Genomic DNA, 21,427 nt, shown 5'->3' with positions numbered 1-21,427 from the left:
ATTTTCATTTTCTTAGTTTCTACATAACTTCAAGTGTTTTATCATGTTTTCTCCTTTTCACGTCCTGTAAAAGATATAATCTATCAAAGTACTAAGTTTTGGAAAACTTTTCCCACCAGATTTTAGTAACTTTTTAAAAATAGCATTTTAAAATTAATGTAAACTTTAATTGTTATCAAGATGTTCTGACATAGTTTCATTACAATTCTCTGTAGCTTTCAGAACAATTGATTTTGCCTGTAAGATCTAGTTAAAGATATTTATATATTTTTTATTATTTCTATTCCTCAAATATTTGAAGCATATTATATGGTTGAGAAAGTAATCTCTCTTTCAAAACCCAGTTTTCCTTAAATAAGTCAAAGATATGTTTACATTGTCATAATAGATATAAAAGCATTTAGAAAAGTTGGTAAGCTGCCAGAAACTCTTTTCAGCTTAGAAACTGTAAGTGTAGAAATACAAGGGGCTAACTTAAATAGCTGTTAGCAGCCTGAATGCTAGTGGATTTACACAGGAACTTGTGAATATTTTGGAGTGTTTTAGAACTATGTGTATCTATTAAAGGCTTTTTATAAGTGCTAATTTTAGTAGTTAATGATTCACATTTCATAGGTAGCAGTGCATGTAAACTATACACGTCTTTTTCTATCTGTCCTTTATGCCATTTATGCTAATTCCATTGAGGATACATATATCCGGTCTTTGTAAAATTTCCCAAGACATTTAGCTTTATGTAGGAAACCATCTGATAGTGCATTGGCTACAGAATCTCAGGACACAGGCTTCATTTCAAGCTACTGTCGTTTGACTTTCAGTTGCTCACTTCTCTTCTTTAAGCCATAATTCTTCTCTTTATATAAAATAAATAACAATACCTACTTCTTCTAATTGGGCCTTGATTCTCATAATCAAGTTATGAGATATGTGAAAAACTGTAAACAAGGAAGCCGAATACAAATGGAAGGATTTTTAACAAAATGTAGGTTGAGTGCAGTGGCTCATGCCTGTAATCCCAGCACTTTGGGAAACCAAGGTACGAGGGTTGCTTGAGGCCAGAAATTTGAGACCAATTTAGGCAACATAATGAGAGTCCCATCTCTACAAAAAAAAAAAAAAAAAAAAAAAAAAAAATTAGACAGGAGTGGTGATTACTGTATGCCAGTAGTAGTCCATGCTATGGGGGAGGCTGAGGTGGCAGGATCATTTGCGCCCAGGAGTTTGAAGCTGCAGTGAGCTATGATTTCATCACTGCCCTCCAGCAGCTTGGGTGACAGAGCAAGACCTTGTCTCAAAAAAAAAAAAAGTAATGTTTTACATGAATGTATTTATAAAATTAGAGTAATTTTGTAGAATGTATTTATAAAATTAGAGTAATTTTGTAGGTATTGAAAACTAATTGGTCTTTGACTAATAAAAATTATATAATACTGATTATAAAATTCCATATAAATAGATCATGATCATTTTAAAATAAAACTTTAATAATAAAATATTAACAATTTTATAGTGACTTGTCACAAAAAGACTAAAAATAAAAAACCAGAAATCCTAAAAATATTATGCATATCTCCTCTTAGATTATGTATTCTTATTGTAGATGTGGTGTGTTAGTAAGATTTTCCCGTATTTGATATTAATTTAACATTTAAAAACTTATGTCCAGGATTGTTTCTTTGAGTATTCATTTGCTGTTTTTCACATTGCCTATTCCTTAAATTTTCTATTCGTGAACTTCCTTGCTATGGACACATAAAGTGAAGGCCAGAAATGGTTAATCTTTGCTCTGCAGTGAGGGCTTATAAGGAAATACAAGAATATTCAGCAAATGATAAACTATTAGAATTCTCCATAATCACATCATTTTTATTCCCAATGGGGGGAAAACACAATGAATTAAGATCAAGAGTTTAATTACAACTTTTCTGTTAATTTACCATGTGACATAGGGCAATTCATTGAATTAATTTATTTGCCCCTTGGAGCTGGGGAGCCTGAAATTTAAGCCTAACCAACAACCATGTCTTATGAGCTTTCTGATCTTGGGCTAGTTCTTGTTCTTTCATCTATATAATGAATGTAATAACAATTACACCCAGAGGTGATAGGATGATTAATGAGTTAACTCAAGTAGAAACAGGTTGACTACAACAGGGGGGTACTGTCTGGAAGAAGCCTCACAAGATTTTTTTATTATCATAGTGAATATGCCAAAACTGAAGATGTAGCCTTCAGCCTTCCAGGACCAGAACTCAATTTATCAGTACATGTCTTTAGGTTGTACTCATATAAACCAGGCTCAAGAATGCCAGTTTATGGCTTCAAAGTCTCTTCATTGCTAGACCTTCCCTGATCTTCTTGACTAAATGTTGGCATGCCCCAGAGTCGCTCTCAAACCTTTACTTTTTATGCTCTATTGTCACTCCATGGATAGGCTCCTGGTTGCAAATACCGTCTACAACTTAACTCTCAAACTAGTATCTCCAATCCTGTCTTCTCCCTTGATTTCTAGTTTTTTATATTTAGATTCCTACCTGACATGTCCACTTAGAAATCTGACATCTTACCTCAAAAATATCCAAAGTCCAACTTTTTACAGCCCCGCCAGTTTATTCCTTGTTTACTCCAGCCTATCTGCCTCCTTGCCTTTCCTTCAGTACAACAGGACTTTCCTCCGTTGGACTGTTCCTCCCCTGGATATTGTATAGCTCACTCCCTAACCCATCAAATAGCTCCTCAGAGTGGGCTTCTTTGACCTCAAGCTCCACTAATGTCTGTTGTGGTCATGCTACCAACTTGATGGGCTCCCTACCCAAAGTTTGGGTAGACTGATGTTATACATGCATCAAGAGAATACAAAAAGGTTAACTACTGACAGACCCTTCTGAGGAGAGAAGCAAAGAGTTCCAAGCATGTCCAAAAATGGCTGGAGAGCAGGGGAAAAGACTGGTTCGACTTTTATTTGATAAAGGAGCATCACTAGGATGAAAGTTCGTGGGCGTTTAGGCCTGTATATGTTGATCTGAACATACAGCTGGTGCCCAGAGAAAGAGCACTGGGCATTGTCATCAGCTTGCTGAAGAGGAAAGGATAGTGATGCAGTGTGAAAGCTGTGAGCAGTCACGCATGAAGAATGGAGATGGACACTGGATTATGAGGTCTGTCTTATTCTTCAAAGTGTCTTCTTTCACTGCTTTATTTTTCTTCCTAGAGCCTATAATTACATATTTTATATATAATCTCTTTCTTTATTCTCTCTTAATCTTCTTCCCTCCACTATTACATAAGTTCCATTATGCATTTTTATATCCTTAGTGCCTAGAATGGTGCCTGAAACATAGTAGATCCTCAATAAAATTTGTTAATATTTAAACAAAAGAGAGTAGCAAATAGAACAAGTCCAGTTGCTGGGATACTTGTGTGCTCATGACCAACATAATCTTTCCCTAGTCTCGGACCTGGAAGGAAAGCTAAATTCTACAGAACGTTGGTGTTTCTGGAGGGGACAAAGTCCAACAAGGGAATTTGGATAAATCAAAGTTTCTGTCATTGCAGGCAGGGAGTTGGGACTCTGATGCATTCGGGTCACTGCAGAAATGACCTTGCTAATGGGCCCCTGCACTTTTAGGAACTTTTCATTAATGAGCGCTGGTAGTTGTAGCTCAGGTGACAGTTTTTCTGAGTTTCTAGGAAAAATCAACCTCCCTTTACATCTACATGTCCTTTTCTTAGGTGAGTTAACACAGTTATTCAAGTTAGAGCCAAGTCTTGCAGACTGTTGGAGCTCGTCTTTCTCTGCAAGGTACCTTTGAATGTTCTGGGTCTGAGGCATTTGCTTTCCTTCCACTGTTCTCCCATGTGCTGCAGGATAGAAAGCAGCTATTCAGAGTAAGTAGTCTGTAAGTGGCAGTTCCTGTCCCTGTACTATTATGTCTGGAAAATGAGGAGTTTGAAGCAAGCCCACTTTGTGCTGTAACACTTGAAATCACAGAAGTCTTTTCAAACTATCTTTTGTGCCTTAAAATCTTTGTTAAACTCATGGCTGTCATCTCTGAAACCATGGCCCACCCGAACTCAGGCTTGAATTAAAGGCGACATTGAACAGATTTTCAGGGGCAGCTGGAACCTGTGCTGTCTTGACCTTATAGGCCACTCATCTTAAATACTACCAAATCCTTTCTTAAAAGAAGTCCATACTCTCTCCCTGCACCACTCCTTTCCTGCTTCAGTAAAAGAAAGTCTGTTTTTCTGCCCCAGTTTATGCCTGTTTTTCCGCCCCAGTTCTCTGACATCCTGTTTGCATTTAGTGTTACTTCTTACTGGCTCTGCACTAGCCATTTGACTTGGAGTCTACATTGTTTCAGTGTATAATATTGGAGTGTCTGTGAAGAAAGCAAACTGTGGGAATGTGTTGTCTTTCTTATTATTACATAAGGTGTGTTGGTGTGACACATGTATATGTATAATTGTAAGTAGGTTTTAGGAAAAAGAAGTCTTATAATCCCTAACATATGTTGATATTTTAGGTGATCTTTTAGGAGTTAGATCATGCTTTTATGCATTAAATGGTTAGTTATCTAAGGCTAAAGGTAGAAATGATTTGCTTCTTTGTTTTCACTAAGAATTTGTTTCTTTTGTGTCTCTCCACCTATCAACAAACATTCTTTTGTTTCATGAAAAATTAAGGTTGATATAAAATTACCTGTATTTAAACAGAGCTTGAGAGGTTCACTTTTCTTAGGCATATAAAGAGGTTATTCAGCCTGAGTATGCTAGAGATTCTCTGGGTAGGAATAACCACATGTTTTAGAAGAAAGAGGCTTTGTTTTTAGAAGGGCTTTGTTAGGCCTGAGTATTTCGGGAAATGAATAAATAAATTCTTGACCTTGTAGGAGGTACCTACAGTTCAACTTACTGTGCAGCAGCTCAGCAGACACTGCTGGGAAAACATCTCTCAAAGAACCTTTTGAAGAAACCAGAGTTTGGGTTCAAGTCGATGTGACTCCTTAATTGGTATCATCACATCAATTTGATGAATGGTCCTGAAAGCCAGAGGGAAATATCTATTGAAATCCAAGACCTTGGGATGTCTGTATTAAAAGCTCTGGGCCACTAAGCAAGTTCTCTTTTACATTTTAAAAGGAATTTTAAGTAGCTGAAGATGAAATGAGCATTTTCTACATGTTTGAATGTGGCTTACTCAATGTGTGTATGCAAACATATAAGCATCTGACAAATAAAACTGAAGTATTGCAATACTTTTTCAGTTTCATTGAGTAAAGAACAAAACCACTGAATTAGAAACTCATGTTTTGATGACTTCTTATTACTGAGACCATGGGAGCAGGATGGGTCAATGGAGCATGGGCTTTTGAGGCTTTTTAAAGCTGGTTTCCTCCCCACTCCCTCCATCCTTCCCTCTCTTGTTCCTTCCCTCTCTGGTTCCCTCGTTCCCTCTCTCCCTCCCACCCTTCCTCACGCCCTCCCTTCCTTCCTTCCTTCCTTCATTCTTTCGTTCCTTCCTTCCATAAATGTGTTGTGAACACTTCTTATGTACCAGGTCCTATTATAGGCCATGCTCTAGGTAATGGGGCACAGCAGAGGACAGAGAAGACAACAATCCCTGCCTTTATAGAGCTTACATTTTAATGAGTTCAAATTATGTCTGTATCTTATGTGACCTTGGATCTGAACTTCATTTCTCCATATGCAAAATGAGAATAATTCTTCTTATTTAACAGTGTTATTGTGGTGATTAACATGAGACAATATAATACTTTGATATGGGGACTCAAGCGTGTTCTCTCTTTGTTTCGCCTGACCTGGCAGCCCACATGGGTTTTGCTGCTGTCCTGCATTCTCTGTATTTGTCCTCTTTCTTGCTCTTTCTCTCCTTTGGTTTTTGAGTATATCTGTGGGTCTCAGTGCCTTTATTTCTATAGGCACCTGAGTCTTCTTATTTGTGTGCTTTGGCGTGTGTGTCTCTCACAATGTCTTTCTTTGTATATGCCTTTGTATGTCTAGTTTGTGTCTTTCTTTTTTGATCTCTGTGTGTGTGTGTGTGTGTGCGTGAGAGAGAGAGACAGCAAGAGAGAATCTGTGTGCATACATCTCTCTGCATTTTTCTGTTACAGTGTGGGTTTCTGTCTGTCTCTGTGAATTTGTCTAAGTTTTAAAATCAAAGTTCTGTGAAAAGGAATTTGAAAGAAAGCGACGTTATTCCAGTGAACTGTTTGCGAACTGGAAGATACAGTCTTTGTTGTGAAACTTAGGTACATTCCAGAGAACAAAAGGAAGGTTGAGTTTTTATAGCAACAGTTCCTGCTCAGGTTTCCAATCAGGTCCATTTATGCAAATGAAAGACTCAAACTTGCTGAGTTTTCATTGGTTGATGTAGCTGAGTTCTGATTGATCAATTCAAGCCACAGCTTATTGGTTGGTTCAGGAAAAATGAACAAGAAGAGTCAGTTATGAAAGCCTTAACAGTAGGCCAGTGCGGTAGCTCATGCCGATAATCCCAGCACTTTGGGAGTTTAAGGTGGGAGGATCACTTGAGCCCAGGAGTTCAAGACCAGCCTGGGCAATATAGTGAGGCCCTGTCTCTACAAAGGTAAAAAATTAGGTAGGTGTGGTGGCACATGTCTGTAGTCCCTGTTACTTGGGAGGCTGAGGCAGGAGGATTGATTGAGCCCAGGGGTTCAACACCAGCCTATGCAACATAGTGAGACCTCATCTCTACATAAGTAAAAAATTAGCTAGGTGTAGTGCTGCATGCCTGTAGTCTGAGCTACTTGGGAAGGTGAGGTGGGAGGATTGCTTGAGCATGAGAGGTTGAGGCTGCAGTGAGCTGAGATTGCCCCACTGTACTCCAGCCTGGGTGACACAGTGAAAAAAAAAAAAAAAAAAAAAAGAACCTCGAACTCAAAGTTAAGCAGATGTGTGTGAGCTTTCTGAGAACTCAGAGAACGTGTCTGACCTCTAGTCAAAAAACAGCTCATTGGCTCTATTTTATATTTAGGCCCAGTTAGCCACTCAGGATTTATCTTGAGGAATTGTCTCATTCAGGTGCATATTTGGATCGCTACATGAATGTGTGTGAGTGTCTCTCTTTGTTCCTCTCACAGTGTGAGTCCCTCTGTCTCTGTGTGTGTCGTACTGTGTTTAAGTTTCTATAATGTCGATTTGACTCTCTGTCTTTTTTTCTGTTTTGTTCATTCATAGTCTCGCTCTTGCCTGCCCTTTCTCCCCTTGCTCCCTAGCTCTGACTCTGTCTGGCTCTGTCTCTCATCTTTTTCTCTTGTTGTGTGAGTCTCTCTTGCTTTCTTTCTCTCTTAAGTCTCTCTCTCTCTCTTTCACTCTCTGTCTTTCCTGCTTTTCGTCTGTCTTTCACGCTCTCTCTCTTTGTCGCTTCATATCTTTCACTTGTGTGCATGTGTAGGTAGGTTTTTGTGTATTCATTTATTTAATTGTGCTCATTATATTTATGCATGCCCTCTCATTCCTATCCCAATATAGCTTAGATACTCAGTGATATTTAGGTAGCAATCTCATATCTCAGGAAGAATAAAAAGGAATAGAGATTTATTCTAAAGAAGCCATAAGGGGATTTATGGACTGAGAAGAGGAGTTTTAAAAATTACAGATGGATATTACCAAGATTTGGTTGTATTTTAGGTGACGTACCACTAATTTCACAGTATCTCAAAACTGTCCAGTATAAAACCAAATATAATTAACAATCATCAGGCCCTCATCTCTATGTCTAGATAGTCCAGGGTCACTTTTTAAAGCTCTCTTTGCTGATCTTGATGATTTTTCTTCTTCAATGGTTGTCATTCTGCTGAGACTGCTGTTCTGTTTCCTTGACTACAATCTAGGTTCTCATCATCATCACCCTCATCATCTTTTGCCTGAACTACTTCAGGTGCTATCCCTGACCCCGCTAATTTTCTGTCCATCATGCCAGGTGGGGGCAGGTTATTGTTCCATCATCAGTCTCTCCTTGATGCCCTCCCCTGGCTTCCAGTCTTCTTCCAGGGTTCACCAATAGAGTTTCACAACATAAACAGCTGTTTTTTCTTTTTTAAAGGCTCACCTGACCAATATTTTGCCCACCTACCAATAGGCCCGATGTGTATAGGAAGCCATGCTTTTGAATGCTTTGACTAGGCTATTTTCTCCACTGCAAATATTAACTCCCAGTTATTTCTAATGGGATAAAGCCCTTTCCTGAGAAGGAAACATAAAAGGAAAACACATGGGAATCTGGATAAGGGAACTTTATAAATCAATATTTGTAGCACCAATATATTGTCCAGTTAACCATACGATGCTTAACTTGTTTTAATACTGAGAAGTTTTTGCTATTTTGACTTTTTATCATCTAGGAAAGAGTTCAGCAAGATTTTTCTGTGAGGCACCGACCAAGTTAGTAAATATTTTAGGCTTTGTGGGTTATACTGTCTTTCTCACAACTGTTTAATTCCACCCATGTTTCTCAAAAGCAGCCATAGATGATCCATAAATAGGTCTGGTTGTGGTTTTTTTTTTTTTTTTTTTTTTTTTTTTTTTTTTTTTTTTGAGACAGAGTCTGGCTCTGTCGCTCAGGCTGGAGTGCAGTGGCATGATCTCGGCTCACTGCAAGCTCCGCCTCCCAGGTTCACGCCATTCTCCTGCCTCAGTCTCCCGAGTAGCTGGGACACTACAGGCACCCGCCACCACACCTGGCTAATTTTTTGTATTTTTAGTAGAGACGGGGTTTCACGGTGTTAGCCAGGATGGTCTCGATTTCCTGACCTCGTTATCCACCTGCCTCGGCCTCCCAAAGTGCTACAATTACAGGCGTGAGCCACCACGGCTGCCCTAGGTCTGGTTGTGTTTTAATAAAACATTATTTGCAAAAATGGGACATGGCTCAGATTGGACCCCTGCAGGCTGTAGTTTGCCAATACCTAATTTAGACTTTATGATAATATCTTATTATGTATTCCATATAGGTAAAATTTTCATTCCTGTGCACACTGGTTTTCTATTTTTGAGACAGAGTCTCACTCTCTTGCCCAGACTGGAGTGCAGTTGTGTGATCTTGGCTCACTGCAAGCTCTGCCTCCTCAGTTCACGCCATTCTCCCACCTCAGCCTCCCGAGTAGCTGGGACTACAGGTGCCAGCCGCCGCGCCCACCTAATTTTTTGTATTTTTAGTAGAGACAGGGTTTCACCGTGTTAGCCAGGATGGTCTCGATCTCCTGACCTCGTGATCCACCTGCCTTGGTCTCCCAAAGTGCTGGGATAACAGGCGTAAGCCACCGCGCCCGGCCACTTTTTTTTTTTTTAACTTTTTAAAAATTAACTTTATTAAAATAAGCTATGTGGAGAAATTACAGCCCTTGTGGACAGTTGGTGAGAATGAAAAATGGTGCCACCATTACAGAAAACAGTATAGCAGTTTGTCAAAAAATTAAAAGTAGAATTACCATATGATCTAGCAATTCCACTTCTGGGTATATACCCAAAAGAATTGAAAGCAGGAACTCAGACAGATATGTATACACCCATATTCATGGCAGCATTTTTCAACATAGCCAAAAGGTGAAAGCAACTCAAGTACCTATCAACTGCTGAATAGATAAACCAAATGTGGTATATACATACAATAGGATATTATTCAGTCTTAAAAAGGGAAGAAATTCTGACACATGCTACAACATGGATGAACCTTAAAGACATTATGCTAAGTGAAATGTTGGCCGTAAAGCAAAAACACTCTATGATTTCATTCATATGAGGTATCTAGAGTATTCAAAATCATAGACAGAAAATAGAATAGTGGTTACCGGGGCTGGTGGGGACAGAATATGGAATATGGGTAGTTATTGTTTAATGGGTACAGAGTTTTAGTTTCAGGAGATGAAAAAATTCTGGAGATTGACGCTCAATGTGAATGCATTTAATGCCACTGGCTGTACACTTAAAAATGGTTAAACTAGCAAAATTTATGTATATTTTACTACAAGTATAAAAAAATCCAAATACATTCTCCTTAAAAGTGGTTTGTATTAGAAAAATAAATTTCTCAGAATTGCAAAAAAGGAGAGATACAGTTAGTTTAATATGTCTTGTTCTATATGAATCATTAATACATTTTTTATATTCTCACGGTAACTGATAATAGCTTAGTTATAGAAGTTACCAGTATAAAATTATACACCAGCATACCAGTATAAATACTAGTTAAAAACCAAATCTACAATTATGAAATTAATTAAATCAACCTCTCATTTTAAAAATTAACTATTTCAATTTCTGAAATTCTGTTTTCTCTTCTATGTCCTCATAATTCACCAAACTACACTGATATGGGTTTTGAGATACACATTTGTCTGCAGTAATCTGTCATTTATTTGGACTTTTAGCAATGAATTAATTTTCAGTGAGAAAATTATTGTCTTAAGCTTTAAATATACTTTATCAGTATTTCGCTTCCATTTATGCTTTTTATGATAATTATTCTCATTAGGAGAGAAAACTGAAGTCAGAACTTGGCAAACCAGATTTATTTCTCTGCTAACTTTTTTTTAAATTTTATTATTATTATACTTTAAGTTTTAGGGTACATGTGCACAACGTGCAGGTTTGTTACATATGTATACATGTGACATGTTGGTCTGCTGCACCCATTAACTCATCACTTAGCATTAGGTATATCTCCTAATGCTATCCCTCCCCACTTCCCCCACTCCACAACAGTCCCCGGTGTCTGATGTTCCCCTTTCTGTGTCCATGTGTTCTCATTGTTCAATTCCCACCAATGAGTGAGAACATGCGGTGTTTGGTTTTTTGTCCTTGCGATAGTTTGCTGAGAATGATGGTTTCCGGTTTCATCCATGTCCCTACAAAGGACATGAACTCATCATTTCTTATGGCTGCATAGTGTTCCATGGTGTATATGTGCCACATTTTCTTAATTCAGTCTGTCATTGTTGGACATTTAGATTGGTTCCAAGTCTTTGCTACTGTGAATAGTGCCGCTATAAACATATGTGTGCATGTGTCTTTATAGCAGCATGATTTATAGTCCTTTGGGTATATACCCAGAAAGGAGATGGCTGGGTCAAATGATATTTCTAGTTCTAGATCCCTGAGGAATCGCCACACTGACTTCCACAATGGTTGAACTAGTTTACAGTCCCACCAACAGTGTAAAAGTGTTCCTATTTCTCCACATCCTCTCCAGCACCTGTTGTTTCCTGACTTTTTAATGATGGCCATTCTAACTGGTGTGAGATGGTATCTCATTGTGGTTTTGATTTGCATTTCTCTGATGGCTAGTGATGATGAGCATTTTTTCATGTGTTTTTTGGCTGCATAAATGTCTTCTTTTGAGAAGTGTCTGTTCATATCCTTCGACCACTTTTTGATGGGGTTGTTTGTATTTTTCTTGTAAATTTGTTTGAGTTCATTGTAGATTCTGGATAATAGCCCTTTCTCAGATGAGTAGGTTGCAAAAATTTTCTCCCATTCTGTAAGTTGCCTGTTCACTCTGATGGTAGTTTCTTTTGCTGTGCAGAAGCTCTTTAGTTTAATTAGATCCCATTTGTCAATTTTGGCTTTCGTTGCCATTGCTTTTGGCGTTTTAGACATGAAGCCCTTGCCCATGCCTATGTCCTCAATGGTGTTCCCTAGGTTTTCTTCTAGGGTTTTTATAGTTTTAGTTCTAACATTTAAGTCTTTAATCCATCTTGAATTAATTTTTGTATAAGGGGTAAGGAAGGGATCCAGTTTCAGCTTTCTACTTATGGCTAGCCAGTTTCCCCAGCACTGTTTATTAAATAGGGAATCCTTTCCCCATTGCTGGTTTTTGTGAGGTTTGTCAAAGATCAGATAGTTGTAGATATGCAGCATTATTTCTGCGGGCTCTGTTCTGTTCCATTGGTCTATATCTCTGTTTTGGTACCAGTACCATGCTGTTTTGGTTACTGTAGCCTTGTAGTATAGTTTGAAGTCAGGTTTGTTCTTTTGGCTTAGGATTGACTTGGCGATGCGTGCTCTCTTTTGGTTCCATATGAACTTTAAAGTAATTTTTTCTAATTCTGTGAAGAAAGTCATTGGTAGCTTGATGGTGATGGCATTGAATCTATAAATTACCTTGGGCAGTATGGCCATTTTCATGATATTGATTCTTCCTACCCATGAGCATAGAATGTTCTTCCATTTGTTTGTATCCTCGCAGCTCCTCACCAGCAACAGAACAAAGCTGGATGGAGAATGACTTTGATGAGTTGAGAGAAGAAAGCTTCAGATGATCAAACTACTCCGAGCTACAGGCGGAAATTTGAACCAATGGCAAAGAAGTTAAAAGCTTTGAAAAAAAATTAGATGAATGGATAGCTAGAATAACCAATGCAGAGAATTCCTTAAAGGACCTGATGGAGCGGAAAAGCAAGGCACGAGAGCTACGTGAAGAATGCAGAAGCCTCAGTAGCCGATGTGATCAACTGAAAGAAAGGGTATCAGTGATGGAAGACGAAATGAATGAAATGAAGTGAGAAGAGAAGTTTAGAGAAAAAAGAATAAAAAGAAACTAACAAAGCCTCCAAGAAATACGGGACTATGTGAAAAGACCAAATCTACGTCTGATTGGTGTACCTGAAAGTGACGGGGAGAATGGAACCAAGTTGGAAAACACGCTGCAAGATATTATCCAGGAGAACTTCCTCAATATAGCACGGCAGGCCAACATTCAAATTCAGGAAATACAGAGAACAACACAAGGATACTCCTCGAGAAGAGCAACTCCAAGACACATAATTGTCAGATTCACCAAGGTTGAAATGAAGGAAAAAATATTAAGGGCAGCCAGAGAGAAAGTTCAGGTTACCCACAAAGGAAAGCCCATCAGACTAACAGCTGATCTCTCAGCAGAAACTCTACAAACCAGAAGAGAGTGGGGGCCGATATTCAACATTCTTAAAGAAAAGAATTTTCAAACCAGAATTTCATATCCAGCCAAACTAAGCTTCATAAGTGAAGGAGAAATAAAATCCTTTACAGACAAGCAAATGCTGAGAGATTTTGTCACCACCAGGCCTGCCCTAAAAGATCTCCTGAAGGAAGCACCAAACATGGAAAGGAACAACTGGTACCAGCCACTGCAAAAACATGCCAAATTGTAAAGACCATCAAGGCTAGGAAGAAACTGCATCAACTAACGAGCAAAATAACCAGCTAGTATCATAATGACAGGATCAAATTCACACATAACAATATTAATCTTAAATGTAAATGGGCTAAACGCTCCAATTAAAAGATACAGACTGGCAAATTGGATAAAGAGTCAAGACCCATCAGTGTGCTGTATTCAGGAAACCCATCTCATGTGCAGAGACACACATAGGCTCAAAATAAAGAGATGGAGGAAGATCTACCAAGGAAATGGAAAACAAAAGAAAGGCAGGTGTTGCAATCCTAGTCTCCGATAAAACAGACTTTAAACCAACAAAGATCAAAAGAGACAAAGAAGGCCATTACATAATGGTAAAGGGATCAATTCAACAAGAAGAGCTAACTATCCTAAATATATATGCACCCAATACAGGAGCACCCAGATTCATAAAGCAAGTCCTTAGTGACCTACAAAGAGACTTAGACTCCCACATGATAATAATGGGAGACTTTAACACTCCACTGTCAACATTAGACAGATCAAGGAGACAGAAAGTTAACAAAGATATAAAGGAATTGAACTCAGCTCTGCACCAAGCAGACCTAATAGACATCTACAGAACTCTCTACCCCAAGTCAACAGAATATACATTCTTTTCAGCGCCACACCACACCTATTCCAAAATTGACCAGATAGTTGGAAGTAAAGCACTCCTCAGCAAATGTAAAAGAACAGAAATTATAACAAACTGTCTCTCAGACCACAGTACAATCGAACTAGAAGTCAGGATTAAGAAACTCACTCAAAACCGCTTAACTACATGGAAACTGAACAACCTGCTCCTGAATGACTACTGGGTAAATAATGAAATGAAGGCAGAAATAAAGATGTTCTTTGAAACCAACGAGAACAAAGACACATCATACCAGAATCTCTGGGACACATTCAAAGCAGTGTGTAGAGGGAAATGTATAGCACTAAATGCCCACAAGAGAAAGCAGGAAAGATCTAAAATTGACACCCTAACATCACAATTAAAATAACTAGAAAAGCAAGAGCAAACACATTCAAAAGCTAGCAGAAGGCAAGAAACAACTAAGATCAGAGCAGAACTGAAGGAGATAGAGACACAAAAAACCCTTCAAAAAATCAATGAATCCAGGAGCTGGTTTTTTGAAAAGATCAACAAAATTGATAGACCACTAGCAAGACTAATAAAGAAGAAAAGAGAGAAGAATCAAATAGACGCAATAAAAAATGATAAAGGGGATATCACCATCAATCCCACAGAAACACAAACTACCATCAGAGATTACTATAAACACCTCCACACAAATAAACTAGAAAATCTACAAGAAATGGATAAATTCCTCGACACATACATCCTCCCAAGACTAAACCAGGAAGAAGTTGAATCTCTGAATAAACCAATAACAGGCTCTGAAATTGTGGCAATAATCAATAGCTTACCAACCAAAAAGAGTCCAGGACCAGATGGATTCACAGCCGAATTCTACCAGAGGTACAAGAAGGAGCTGGTACCATTGCTTCTGAAACTATTCCAATCGATAGAAAAAGAGGGAATCCTCCCTAACACATTTTATGAGGCCAGTATCATCCTGATACCAAAGCCTGGCAGAGACACAACCAAAAAAGAGAATTTTAGACCAATATCCTTGATGAACATTGATGTAAAAATCCTCAGTAAAATACTGGCAAACGGAATCCAGCAGCACATCAAAAAGCTTATACACCATGATCAAGCGGGCTTCATCCCTGGGATGCAAGGCTGGTTCAACATACGCAAATCAATAAATGTAATCCAGCCTATAAACAGATAAACAGAACCAAAGACAAAAACCACATGATTATCTCAATAGATGCAGAAAAGGCCTTTGACAAAATTCAACAATGCTTCATGCTAAAAACTCTCAATAAATTAGGTATTGATGGGATGTATCTCAAAATAATAAGAGCTATCTATGACAAACCCACAGCCAATATCATACTGAATGGGCAAAAACTGGAAGCATTCCCTTTGAAAACTGACACAAGACAGGGATGCCCTCTCTCACCACTCCTATTCAACATAGTGCTGGAAGTTCTGGCCAGGGCAATCAGGGAGGAGAAGGAAATAAAGGGTATTCAATTAGGAAAAGAAGTAGTCAAGTTGTCCCTGTTTGCAGATGACATGATTGTATATCTAGAAAACCCCATCGTCTCAGCCCCAAATCTCCTCAAGCTGATAAGCAACTTCAGCAAAGTCTCAGGGTACAAAATCAATGTACAAAAATCACAAGCATTCTTGTACACCAATTACAGACAAACAGAGAGCCAAATCATGAGTGAACTCCCATTCACAATTGCTTCAAAGAGAATAAAATACCTAGGAATCCAACTTAAAAGGAATGTGAAGGACCTCTTCAAGGAGAACTACAAACCACTCAGTGAAATAAAAGCGGCCACTCGTTTTTTAAAGCTTTTTTTCTCTCCCACCTTTCATATATTTTATATATATATATTACTGGTAACTTTCAAGAAATATCTTAATAATCTGTAAAATAGCAACAGTAATTTATATCACGTATTTTATGTAAATTATGTCATTAACTGTTTTGTAAGTGTTATGTTTAGATTCTTAGTTACCATTTAAAACAAGATTGTAGAGAATTGTTTTAAAGTATTTTGTGTATGTGTGCTTACTGAGTCAGCTTAAAGATGTTTGGAAAATTTTAGACTTTTATTGATTGAAGACCTTTTATTTGTAAATCTTATCTAAAGTGCAGTTGAATAGATTTAAAATTAAACTTTCATGAAATCTGAATTGACCATCGTTATATACAGCAAAAAATGTCACATCCTTGTCATAAAGTTAATTCTAGATGAATGTAATAGGTACATGTAAAGAAGATAAGAAGAAAATAATATATAGATTTTTTTGCTTATAGGATAGGAAAGAAAATTTTAAATCACATATTAAGTTGAAATGTTAATAAGAGCAGAGAATGATCCATTTAATTATTAAAAACATTGAATATGACTGGGCACAATCCACCTGTAATCCCAGCACTTTGGGAGGCCAAGGCGGGTGGATCACAAGGTCAGGAGTTCAGGACCAGCCTGGCCAAGATGGTGAAACTCCGTCTCTACTAAAAATACAAAAATTAGCCAGGTGTGATGGCATGTGCCTGTAATCTCAGCTACTTGGGAGGCTGGAGAAGAGAATTGCTTAAACCAGGGCGGCAGAGTTTGCAGTGAGCTGAGATCATGCCACTGCACTCCAGCCTGGGCGACAGAGCGAGAGTCAGTCTTAAAAAAATAAAAAATGAATATAATGTTAAAAATAAAAATCAAATTAAAAGAAACAAATGCTTGGAACTATTTTAAAAGGTGTTAATCTTCTTAATATACTATTAAATGACAAGCATTCAACTTGGTTAAAAATAAAGAAAAAGAAATTAAATACAATATATTTTCTTATCAAATTGTCATTTTAAATTAAATGAAATGTCATATTTCTAAGAATTCTTCATTGAAGAGGTATCCATCTCCCTCTCCTCAATAAGATACAAATGGGAATGTCCTTTTTAGCCAACAATTTGGTAACGAATCCATAAAAATATTTACAACTATTGGCTTCTTCCAGGGATCTGTCCTAATGCGATGCAAAAATTTATAGATAAGATATTCGCTCTACTCTCTATAATGATGAACATTTAAGAACAATGTAGCAATTCAAAAACAGGTGATGAAGAGGTAAATTGTGGTATATTATATGATAATCATATAAGCATGGAACATCATATATTTGAATGATAACAATTTAGAATAATGTCCAGAATTTATTAATAAATTAGAATATATGGCCATTTTATGGTGATTATAACTTTTAATGTATATATAGATATGTTACATAATATTCATATAGTGAGATTATATATTATTTCATTTTTTATTTTTCTGTATTCTCTAAATGTTGTGTGATATATGTATATTTCAACATCAAAAGAAATACACATTTTCTTTTCCCACATAACACTAAACAATAGATCAATTGATGTTTCCTCATACCTTTCAAAGCATGATCTTCTGGGTTTTCTTTAAAGGAAAGAAAAATTTTTTAAAAAAGAGATTTTGGACATTAGAGAAATGAATTTGATATTTTGGGACAAAAGTCTTGATCCTAGTTTTGAAAATTTGATTCTGTGTATCAACTGAATTTCTTAGGATGATTGTTTTTATTTAGTAAGCTTGTAAAGTTATAGCCCACACAAGTTAAAGCCTGTGGAATTTGGTTTATAAACCACCTTCATATTGGATTTCAGAGAATGCCAAGGCATTTTATAAATGATGATACTTGCTAAAACTCATCTCATACCTGAAAAGCTTCCAAGCATTATACCATATAAAAGATTGTTCTCTGTTCAAGCAAAATAAGTCCTAAGATTTGCAATGCTGCTCTTTGACACAGGAAAATAGTGGAAAACTCAAGAGCTAGTTCCATGCCAGGCAGGCAAAATCTGCCATGCCCATAGGAGGTGGGAACTAGAACAGAACTGCTGTGGGTTATATTTACTGTGAGAAAAGAACCCTCTGTCTTGAAAGGAGCTGCAGATGGAGTCTTTTCTCCATTTGCAGAATAATTACCTTAAACCTCATTTATGTAGGTCTAAGGAAATCAACAAGTGAGAGTGTTGTTTCACATAATTCCACATCTTGGCTATCTTATTTTCAATTGATTTTTTTTTTTTTTTTTTTTTTTTTTTCTGAGATAGAGTCCCTCTGTTACCCAGGCTGGAGTGCGGTGGTGCAATCTTGGCTCACTGCAACCTCCTCCTCCTGGGTTCAAGCAATTCTCCTGACTCAGCCTCATGAGTACCTGGGACTACAGGTACCCACTGCCACACCCAACTAATTTCTGTATTTTTAGTGGAGGCAGGGTTTCTCCATATTGGCCAGGCTGGTCTCGTACTCCTGACCTCAGGTGATTCACCCGCCTTGGCCTCCCAAAGTGCTGAGGTGTGATCCACCTTGCCCAGCCTCAACTGAATTTTTAAAAATCAAAACAGTACTTTTACACAGTTATAAAAATGAAATAGTACTCTTAGGATAAGAAATATCTCTGCATTATCAGTACTTGATCTCTAGAAGTAAGCATCTTTAATTCTTCTAGGACATTTTTAGTTATTACTTATCTCCATATTTCTCATTAAAATATGTATTCTACTATTTCTTGATTTTTCGGTTTTAACTATCATCTACCTGGCTTCCTACTCACATACTCACTATCCACACACATATATATCTTCTCTCTCTGTGACATCAATAAAATTATGATAGTTTAAAAATATGTTTATAACCAGTTTTTAAAGTATTGTAAAGAAGTGACAATATATAAATTTTATTCATAGCTGAGACATACTGTATTTATTTCATTACAACTTTTCTCTTTTCATTCCTTATAAATAATAATTGTCCCGTTTTATATTTTAAATTTAGCTTTCTAATGTCTATCACAAATCCACCTCAAACTCCCCATCATAGCTAACATTTCTTTGTGTGTGTGTGTGTGTGTGTGTGTGTGTCACTCTGTTGCCCAGGCTGGAGTGCAGTGGCACGATCTTGGCTCACTGCAACCTCCGCCCCCTGGGTTCAAGCGATTCTCCTGCCTCAGCCTCCTGAGTAGCTGGGACTACAGGCGCACGCCGCCATGCCTGTCTAATTTTTCGTATTTTTTAGTAGAGATGGCGTTTCACCTTGTTGCCCAGGCTGGTCTCTAATTCCTGAGCTCAGGCAATCCACCCGCCTCAGCCTCCCAAAGTACTGGGATTACAGGCATGAGCCACTGCGCCTGGTGCTAACATTTCTTAATAAGATTTAATAACATGTTACGTGTTTTTAATAAATTGTATTTTTTTAAAGGCGTCCCTGCTAACGTGCTGAATCAGTGAGTCACTGTCCTCTCAAATGTGAACAACATTCTGATTTCTCCCAGTATAAATTAGTTTTGCTTGTTTCCCAAAAACAGAATCTAAATGAAATTATATATATGCATTCTTTTGACCTTGCTTCTTTGACTCAGTCAGCACTATGTCAAGGAGATTCATCTTTGTTTTGAAGTATAGCAGTAGTTCATTCTCTCTCATCACTTTAGAGTTATGGTAGGCAAAAAAATGAAAATAAAAAATAAAAAAATTGCCCCTTCAAATATGTCCATGCCCTAATTCCTGGAATGCGTGAATATGTGTGCAGTAGAAACGTTGGCAAAAGGGTTTTTGCAGATGTGATTACAGTTACAGAACTTAAAATAGGAAGATTATCCTGGTGGATACAATATAATCGTATCAGACTTTAAAGGAGATGATTTTCTCTGGCTGCAAGCAAGGAAGACTTAGCGTAGGGGAAGTTGGAGATTTGGAAGATGACAGGAACTCAGTGTGTCGTTTGTTGTTCTCATATATAGAGGCCTATGTGGAAGAACTGGAGAGAGGCCTCTGTGATCTAAGGGCAGCCCCCAGCTGATAGCCAGCAAAGAAAAGAGAGTCTTAGTCCTACACCCTCCAGAAACTTGATTCTGTCAAGAACCTGCATGAGCTTGGAAGCAGATACTTCCAAGAGTCTCCCAATAAGACCCTAGCCAGTCAACACTTTCATTTCAGTTTTGTGAGTCCTGAATCACACAAACCAGTTAAGTTGATGTGGACTTCTGACCTACAGACATTGTTAGATAGTAACTTGACATTGTTTGAAGGGCCTAGGTTTGTGGAAATTTGTATGGCAGCAATAGAAAACTAATAGAAGATTATTCCATTATGTTACTATAACACAACATTTAAAATATATCTATTTTACTATTGATGGATTTGGATTGCTTTCAATTGAGACTTAATATGATTAATGATGCTAGGAACATTCTTATATGTGTCTTTTGGCAGATTTATGTACATATTTATCTTGGTAGATAATTAGGAATGGAATGGGTAGGTTGAATTATGCATATTTCAGCATTAGTAGATATTGCTAATCAAAGTGGCAGCAGTAATAGGCACTCCTGCCCATGGTCTATGACGGTCCCAATTGTTCCATGTCCTTGCCAACACTTGTTGGGAAATTTATAGTGCTAGAGAAGAAATCATAATGTTTGTAAATGTTTGTTGCTACTTCATGGTGTTTTGATTTGTAGTTCTCTGATGATGAATGATGTTGAGCATATTCTCATATACTTACTGGAGGCTTGGAGGTATTCTTTGAGAAGTACTTGCTCAACATTCAAGCAGTCCGTAAGCAACATAGCTGCTTGACTGGCTCACCATATTTCCATAAAACTGGTTAGTAAGGAAAGAATGAACTCAAACAGGTCTATACAGCACAAAAAGAATCATAACCTTCTGTTCACATCTCATGTCCACAACAGTTCCCTCTCCCCACACATCCTGTGGGGAATGCAGAGGTGGGCCTAAGTGGGTGCTACATCTGTGGCATAGGTCTGTGCCTCAGCTGAGAACACGGCCCTTAGGAGCTTCCCAGTCATTTAAGGGGCTGCTGATAAACCTGCCCTTTCTTTATATCTGAGAAAGAGTTAATAAAGATACACAAGCAAATCTTCTTGTATGTAATCAAATTGTCTCCCAGAAGAGGAGGGAGACTTTACTATCATGGAAGGTAAATAAATTTTCTCTGTGACCCAAAAATCATCTCTAGCTTCCAAGCCTGTTTGCTACACAAATACACTTGAAAAGATATATATAGATATATCTATATATGGTTACATAAATATACATATACATACATATATTATAGTTCAGTGTAAATATATGCACATACATACATGTATTATATAAATATATATCAAACTATTATACATATATACTTTGTAATATAAAAATATGTATTTTTACTGTATTGCTTTTGCTGCATAGCATAATTTTTATTCTGTCTTATTTTTCTTACACAGTTCAAAATACTTTTAAATTTCCATTGTAATTTTTTTCTTTTACCCATGAGTTGTTTAAACTTGTATTATTATTATGCAAACATTTGGAGAGTTTCTAGTTTTCTTTTTGTAATTGATCTTTGGTTTAATTTTATTGTGGTCAGAGGACATAGTTTGAATGAAGCTTAATGCTTTGAATTTGGCTAAGACTTGCTGTAAGCCTCAACAAATGATTGATCTATTTTGATAAATGTTTCATGGGCACTTGAAAAAAATGTGTACTCTTCAGTGACTTGTTATACTGTTCTGTATACATAAGTTAGGTCAAGTTG

The 21,427-nt window shown here is 37.4% G+C and overlaps 1 protein-coding gene across 1 annotated transcript in view; it reads left to right on the top strand.

The window, feature by feature from the left end:
• Nucleotides 1-21,427, top strand: part of SLC27A6 (solute carrier family 27 member 6) — a 74,169-nt gene that overhangs the window by 31,416 nt on the left and 21,326 nt on the right. The window lies entirely within an intron of this gene.

The sequence above is a fragment of the Hylobates moloch genome, unplaced genomic scaffold (assembly GCF_009828535.3).
Source record: "Hylobates moloch isolate HMO894 unplaced genomic scaffold, HMol_V3 SCAFFOLD_6, whole genome shotgun sequence".
In the NCBI taxonomy this organism is placed as follows: Eukaryota; Metazoa; Chordata; class Mammalia; order Primates; family Hylobatidae; genus Hylobates; species Hylobates moloch.
This window is presented reverse-complemented; position numbering and strand designations above follow the sequence as displayed.